We start from the raw sequence: 9,035 nt of genomic DNA on the forward strand, positions 1-9,035 counted from the left end.
GACATTAGATGTCATTGACAACGGGATCACATCATTAGGAGAATGACGTGATGGACAAGACCCAATCCTAAGCATAACACAAGATCATGTAGTTCGTTTTGCTAGAGCTTTTTCAATGTCAAGTATCTCTTCCTTAGACCATGAGATCGTGTAACTCCCGGATACCGTAGAAGTGCTTTGGGTGTACCAAACGTCACAACGTAACTGGGTGACTATAAAGGTGCACTACAGGTATCTCCGAAAGTGTCTGTTGGGTTGACACAGATCGAGACTGGGATTTGTCAATCCGTATGACGGAGAGGTATCTCTAGGCCCACTCGGTAATGCATCATCATAATGAGCTCAAAGTAACCAAGTGTTTGGTCACGGGATTATGCATTACGGTACGAGTAAAGTGACTTGTCGGTAACGAGACTGAACGAGGTATTGGGATACCGACGATCGAGTCTCGGGCATGTAACATATCGATTGACAAAGGGAATAGTATACGGGGTTGCATGAACCCTCGACATCGTGGTTCATCCGATGAGATCATCGAGGAGCATGTGAGAACCAACATGGGTATCCAGATCCCGCTGTTGGTTATTGCCCGAGAGCCGTCTCGATCATGTCTATGTGTCTCCCGAACCCGTAGGGTCTACACACTTAAGGTTCGGTGACGCTATGGTTGTATGAATATGAGTATGCAGTATACCGAATGTTGTTCGGAGTCCCGGATGAGATCCCGGACGTCACGAGGAGTTCTGGAATGGTCCGGAGGTAAAGAAAACTATATAGGAAGTGGTGTTTCGGCCATCGGGAAAGTTTCGGGGTCACCCGGTATTGTACCGGGACCACCAGAAGGGTCCCGGGGGTCCACCGGGTGGGGCCACCCATCCCGGAGGGCCCCAAGGGCCGAAGTGGGGAGGGGAACCAGCCCATAGTGGGCTGGTGCGCCCCCCTTGGCCCACCCCCTGCGCCTAGGGTTGAAACCCTAGGGTGGGGGGGGGGGCGCCCCACTTGGCTTGGGGGGTACTCCACCCCCTTGGCCGCCGCCCCTTGGGAGATTGGATCTCCCAGGGCCGGCGCCCCCCCTTGGGGGCCTATATAAAGGGAGGGGGGAGGGAGCAGCCACACCCTGAAGTTCTGGCGCCTCCCTCCCCCTGCTACACCTCTTCCTCCTCCGTCACGTGCTTGGCGAAGCCCTGCCGGAGTGCTGCTGTTCCACCATCACCACGCCGTTGTGCTGCTGCTAGAGCTTTCATCATTAACCTCTCCTTCCCCCTTGCTGGATCAAGACGGAGGAGACGTCACGCTGACCATACGTGTGTTGAACGCGGAGGTCCGTCCGTTCGGCGCTAGGATCTCCGGTGATAGGATCAGACGAGAACGACTACTTCAACCCCGTTCTTTTGAACGCTTCCGCGCGATCTACAAAGTGGTATGTAGATGCAATCTCTCTCCCATGACTCGTTGCTTAGATGAACTCATAGATGGATCTTGGTGAAACCGTAGATATTTTTTTAATTTTCTGCAACGTTCCCCATCAGTGGCATCATGAGCTAGGTCTATGCGTAGTTCTCTATTGCACAAGTAGAACACAATTTTGTTGTGGGCGTAGATCTTGTCAAATTGCTTGCCGCTACTAGTCTTATCTTGCTTCAGCGGTATTGTGGGATGAAGCGGCCCGGACCAACCTTACACGTACGCTTACGTGAGACCGGTTCCACCGACTGACATGCACTAGTTGCATAAGGTGGCTGGCGGGTGTCTGTCTCTCCCACTTTAGTTGGAGCGGATTCGATGAAAAGGGTCCTTATGAAGGGTAAATAGAAGTTGACAAAATCATGTTGTGGTTATTCGTAGGTAAGAAAACGTTCTTGCTAGAACCCGATTGCAGCCACGTAAAAGATGCAACAACAAATAGAGGACGTCTAACTTGTTTTTGCAGCAATTGTCATGTGATGTGATATGGCCAGAAGTTGTGATGAATGATGAATGACATATTGTGATGTATGAGATCATGTTCTTGTAATAGGAATCACGACTTGCATGTCGATGAGTATGACAACCGGCAGGAGCCATAGGAGTTGTCTTTATTTTTGTATGACCTGCGAGTCATTGAAGAACGCCATATAAATTACTTTACTTTATTGCTAAACGCGTTAGCCATAGAAGTAGCAGTAGTCGTTGGCGTGACAACTTCATGAAGGCACAACGATCGAGATCATGATGATGGAGATCATGGTGTCATGCCGGTGACGAAGATGATCATGGAGCCCCGAAGATGGAGATCGAAGGAGCAATATGATATTGGCCATATCATGTCACTACTATATAATTGCATGTGATGTTTATTATGTTTTATGCATCTTGTTTACTTAGAACGGCGGTAGTAAATAAGATGATCCCTGATAATAATTTCAAGAAAGTGTTCCCCCTAACTGTGCACCGTTGCTAAAGTTCGTCGTTTTGAAGCACCACGTGATGATCGGGTGTGATAGATCCTTACGTTCACATACAACGGGTGTAAGACAGATTTACACATGCAGAACACTTAGGGTTAACTTAACGAGCCTAGCATGTACAGACATGGCCTCAGAACACAAGAGACCGAAAGGTCGAACATGAGTCATATAGAAGATACGATCAACATGGAGATGTTCACCGATGATGACTAGTCCGTCTCACGTGATGATCGGACACGGCCTAGTCGACTCGGATCGTGTAACACTTAGATGACTAGAGGGATGTCTAATCTGAGTGGGAGTTCATTAAATAATTTGATTAGATGAACTTAATTATCATGAACTTAGTCTAAAACTTTTGCAAAATATGTCTTGTAGATCAAATGGCCAACGCTCATGTCAACATGAACTTCAACGCGTTCCTAGAGAAAACCAAGCTGAAAGATGATGGCAGCAACTATTCGGACTGGGTCCGGAACCTGAGGATCATCCTCATAGCAGCTAGGAAACAATATGTCCTAGAAGGACCGCTAGGTGATGCACCCGTCCCAGAGAACCAAGACATTATGAATGCTTGGCAGTCTCGCGCTGATGATTACTCCCTCGTTCAGTGTGGCATGCTTTACAGCTTAGAACCGGGGCTCCAAAAGCATTTTGAGCAACACGGAGCATAAGAGATGTTCGAGGAGCTGAAACTAGTTTTCCAAGCTCATGCCCGGGTCGAGAGATATCAAGTCTCCGACAAGTTCTATAGTTGTAAGATGGAGGAAAATAGTTTTGTCAGTGAGCATATACTCAAAATGTCTGGGTTGCACAACCGCCTGTCCCAGCTGGACATTAACCTCCCGGATGAGGCGGTCATTTACAGAATCCTTCAGTCGCTCCCACCATGCTACAAGAGCTTTGTGATGAACTACAATATGCAGGGGATGGTGAAGACCATTCCTGAAGTATTTTTAATGCTGAAGTCAGCAGAGGTTGAAATCAAGAAAGAACATCAAGTGTTGATGGTCAATAAGACCACTAAGTTCAAGAAGGGCAAGGGTAAGAAGAACTTCAAGAAGGACGGCAAAGATGTTGCCGCACCTGGTAGGCCAGTTGCTGGGAAGAAGTCAAAGAATGGACCCAAGCCTGAAACTGAGTGCTTTTATTGCAAGGGAAAGGGTCACTGGAAGCGGAACTGCCTCAAATACTTAGCAGACAAGAAGGCCGGCAACACTAAAGGTATATTTGATATACATGTAATTGATGTGTACCTTACTAGTACTCGTAGTAACTCCTGAGTATTTGATACCGGTGCCGTTGCTCACATTTGTAACTCACAGCAGGAGCCGCGGAATAAGCGGAGACTAGCGAAGGATGAGGTGACGATGCGCGTCGGGAATGGTTCCAAGGTCGATGTGATCGCCGTCGGCACGCTACCTCTACATTTACCTACAGGATTAGTTTTAAACCTCAATAATTGTTATTTAGTGCCAAGTTTGAGCATGAACATTGTATCTGGATCTCGTTTAATACGAGATGGCTACTCATTTAAATCCGAGAATAATGGTTGGTCTATTTATATGAGAGATATGTTTTATGGTCATGCCCCGATGGTCAATGGTTTATTCTTAATGAATCTCGAACGTAATGTTACACATATTCATAGCGTGAATACCAAAAGATGTAAAGTTGATAACGATAGTCCCACATACTTGTGGCACTGCCGCCTTGGTCACATTGGTGTCAAGCGCATGAAGAAGCTCCATGCTGATGGACTTTTAGAGTCTCTCGATTATGAATCATTTGACACATGCGAACCATGCCTCATGGGCAAAATGACCAAGACCCCGTTCTCCAGAACAATGGAGCGAGCAACCAACTTGTTCGAAATCATACATACCGATGTGTGCGGTCCAATGAGCGTTGAGGCTCGCGGAGGATATCCTTATGTTCTCACTCTCACTGATGACTTAAGTAGATATGGGTATGTCTACTTGATGAAACACAAGTCTGAGACCTTTGAAAAGTTCAAGGAATTTCAGAATGAAGTAGAGAATCAACGTGACCGAAAGATAAAATTCTTACGATCGGATCGTGGAGGAGAATATTGAAGTCACGAATTTGGTACACACTTTAGAAAATGTGGAATCGTTTCAAAACTCACGCCGCCTGGAACACCTCAGCGTAACGGTGTGTCCGAACGTCGTAATCGCACTCTATTGGATATGGTGCGATCTATGATGTCTCTTATCGATTTACCGCTATCATTTTGGGGATATGCTCTAGAGACATCTACATTCACTTTAAATAGGGAACCGTCTAAATCTGTTGAGACGACACCGTATGAATTATGGTTTGGGAAGAAACCTAAGATGTCGTTTCTAAAAGTTTGGGGATGCGATGCTTATGTCAAGAAATTTCAACCTGAAAAGCTCGAACCCAAGTCGGAAAAATGCGTCTTCATAGGATACCCTAAAGAAACCATTGGGTATACCTTCTACTTAAGATCCGAAGGCAAGATCTTTGTTGCCAAGAACGGATCCTTTCTGGAAAAAGAGTTTCTCTCGAAAGAAGTAAGTGGGAGGAAAGTAGAACTCGATGAAGTACTACCTCTTGAACGGGATAGTAGTGCAGCCCAGGAAATGTTCCTGTGATGCCTACACCAAATGAAGAGGAAAATAATGATGATGATCAAGGTACTTCGGATCAAGTTGCTACTGAACTTCGTAGGTCCACAAGGACACGTTCCGCACCAGAGTGGTACGGCAACCCTGTCCTGGAAATCATGTTGTTGGACAACGGTGAACCTTCGAACTATGAAGAAGCAATGGCAGGCCCAAATTCCAACAAATGGCTAGAAGCCATGAAATCCGAGATAGAATCCATGTATGAAAACAAAGTATGGACTTTGACTGACTTGCCCGATGATCGGCGAGCGATAGAAAACAAATGGATCTTTAAGAAGAAGACGGACGCGGATGGAAATGTCACCATCTATAAAGCTCGACTTGTCGCTAAGGGTTATCGGCAAGTTCAAGGGATTGACTACGATGAGACTTTCTCTCCCGTAGCGAAGCTTAAGTCCGTCCGAATCATGTTAGCAATTGCCGCATACTATGATTATGAGATATGGCAGATGGACCTCAAAACAGCATTCCTTAACGGGCATCTTAAGGAAGAACTGTATATGATGCAGCCGGAGGGTTTTGTCGATCCTAAGAATGCTAACAAAGTATGCAAGCTCCAGCGATCCATTTATGGGCTGGTGCAAGCATCTCGGAGTTGGAACATTCGCTTTGATGAGATGATCAAAGCGTTTGGGTTTATGCAGACTTATGGAGAAGCCTGCGTTTACAAGAAAGTGAGTGGGAGCTCTGTAGCATTTCTCATATTATATGTAGATGACATACTTTTGATGGAAAATGATATAGAACTTTTGGACAGCATTAAGGCCTACTTGAATAAGTGTTTTTCAATGACGGACCTTGGAGAAGCTGCTTATATATTAGGCATCAAGATCTATAGAGATAGATCGAGACGCCTCATAGGTCTTTCACAAAGCACATACCTTGATAAGATTTTGAAGAAGTTCAAAATGGATTAGTCCAAGAAGGGGTTCTTGCCTGTATTGCAAGGTGTGAGATTGAGCTCGGCTCAATGCCCGACCACGGCAAAAGATAAAGAAGAGATGAGTGTCATCCCCTATGCTTCAGCCATAGGATCTATTATGTATGCCATGCTGTGTACCAGACCTGATGTAAACCTTGACGTGAGTTTGGTAGGAAGGTACCAAAGTAATCCCGGCAAGGAACACTGGACAGCGGTCAAGAATATCCTGAAGTACCTGAAAAGGACAAAGGACATGTTTCTCGTTTATGGAGGTGACAAAGAGCTCGTCGTAAAGGGTTACGTCGACGCTATCTTCGACACAGATCTGGATGACTCTAAGTCACAAACCGGATATGTGTATATGTTGAATGGTGGAGCAGTAAGCTGGTGCAGCTGCAAGCAGAGCGTCGTGGCAGGATCTAGATGTGAAGCGGAGTACATGGCAGCCTCGGAGGCAGCGCATGAAGCAATATGGGTGAAGGAGTTCATCACCGACCTAGGAGTCATACCCAATGCGTCGGGGCCGATCAAACTCTTCTATGACAACACTGGAGCTATTGCCCTTACCAAGGAGCCCAGGTTTCACAAGAAGATCAGGCACATCAAGCGTCGCTTCAACTCCATCCGTCAAAATGTTCAACACGGAGACATAGAAATTTGCAAAGTGCATACGGATCTGAATGTCGCAGATCCGTTGACTAAACCTCTTCCGCGAGCAAAACATGATCAGCACCAGAACTCTATGGGTGTTCGATTCATCATAATGTAACTAGATTATTGACTCTAGTGCAAGTGGGAGACTGTTGCAAATATGCCCTAGAGGCAATAATAAAAGGATTATTATTATATTTCCTTGTTCGTGATAATTGTCTTTTATTCATGCTATAATTGTATTATCCGGAAATTGTAATACACGTGTAAATACGTAGACCACAATACGTCCCTATTAAGCCTCTAGTTGACTAGCTTGTTGGTCAACAGATAGTCATGGTTTCCTGACTATGGACATTAGATTTCATTGACAACGGGATCACGTCATTAGGAGAATGACGTGATGGACAAGACCCAATCCTAAGCATAGCACAAGATCGTGTAGTTCGTTTTGCTAGAGCTTTTTCAATGTCAAGTATCTCTTCCTTAGACCATGAGATCGTGTAACTCCCGGATACCGTAGGAGTGCTTTGGGTGTACCAAACGTCACAACGTAACTGGGTGACTATAAAGGTGCACTACAGGTATCTCCGAAAGTGTCTGTTGGGTTGACATGGATCGAGACTGGGATTTGTCACTCCGTAAGACGGAGAGGTATCTCTGGGCCCACTCGGTAATGCATCATCATAATGAGCTCAAAGTGACCAAGTGTTTGGTCACGGGATCATGCATTACGGTACGAGTAAAGTGACTTGCCGGTAACGAGACTGAACGAGGTATTGGGATACCGACGATCGAGTCTCGGGCATGTAACGTATCGATTGACAAAGGGAATAGTATACGGGGTTGCATGAACCCTCGACATCGTGGTTCATCCGATGATATCATCGAGGAGCATGTGGGAACCAACATGGGTATCCAGATCCCGCTGTTGGTTATTGCCCGAGTTCCTTCTCGGTCATGTCTACGTGTCTCCCGAACCCGTAGGGTCTACACACTTAAGGTTTGGTGACGCTAGGGTTGTATGAATATGAGTATGCAGTATACTGAACGTTGTTCGGAGTCCCGGATGAGATCCCGGACGTCACGAGGAGTTCCGGAATGGTCCGGAGGTAAAGAAAACTATATAGGAAGTGGTGTTTCGCCCATCGGGAAAGTTTCGGGGTCACCCGATATTGTACCAGGACCACTAGAAGGGTCCCGGGGGTCCACCGGGTGGCGCCACCCATCCCAGAGGGCCCCAAGGGCCAAAGTGGGGAGGGGAACCAGCCCATAGTGGGCTGGTGCGCCCCCCTTGGCCCACCCCCTGCGCCTAGGGTTGAAACCCTAGGGTGGGGGGGGCCTCACTTGGCTTGGGGGGTACTCCACCCCCTTGGCCGCCGCCCCTTGGGAGATTGGATCTCCCAGGGCCGGCGCCCCCCCTTGGGGGCCTATATAAAGGGAGGGGGGGAGGGGCGCAGCCGCACCCTGAAGTTCTGGCGCCTCCCTCCCCCTGCTACACCTCTTCCTCCTCCGTCACGTGCTTGGCGAAGCCCTGCCGGAGTGCTGCTGTTCCACCATCACCACGCCATTGTGCTGCTGCTGGAGCTTTCATCATCAACCTCTCCTTCCCATTCTTTTGAACGCGGAGGAGACATCACGCTGACCGTACGTGTGTTGAACGCGGAGGTGCCGCCCGTTCGGCGCTAGGATCTCCGGTGACAGGATCACGACGAGAACGACTACTTCAACCCCGTTCTTTTGAACGCTTCCGCGCGATCTACAAAGTGGTATGTAGATGCAATCTCTCTGCCATGACTCATTTCTTAGATGAACTCATAGATGGATGTTGGTGAAACCATAGAATTTTTTTTAATTTTCTGCAACGTTCCCCATCACTTGCGACGTCGCTAATGCCGGCCCGAAGCTCCATGGAAGTGATCGGGCTCGCCCGTCGCCTGATTCTACGGCTGCTGTCGAGCTGTGCATGGCCGCCCCCGCCTGAATCTACTTGTCCCCAGCCCTTCTTGGTACCTCGTCGTTCGTCCTGTTTCCTCGGCATGTGTGCTGCCGCCGATTACCAGTTCGCTGCCTCTGCCTGGGAAAAAATAATTCTGCAACATCACCTTTGTTGCAAAAATGTTTCTGCAACAAGAACTATGTTGGGAAAAATTCTGCAACAAGTTCTCTGTTGCAAAAAAAATCTTGTTGCAAAATATTTCTGTAACAAGACCTTTGTTGCAAAAACATATCTGCAACATCACCTCTGTTGCAAAAGTTTATACAACACGACGTATATTAGAAATGTTCCTGCAACACCGCTGTTGTTGCAAGAGAGGTGACACACATGGATGAGTAGATCGG

Source organism: Triticum aestivum, chromosome 3B (genome assembly GCF_018294505.1).
Source record: "Triticum aestivum cultivar Chinese Spring chromosome 3B, IWGSC CS RefSeq v2.1, whole genome shotgun sequence".
Taxonomy (NCBI): domain Eukaryota; kingdom Viridiplantae; phylum Streptophyta; class Magnoliopsida; order Poales; family Poaceae; genus Triticum; species Triticum aestivum.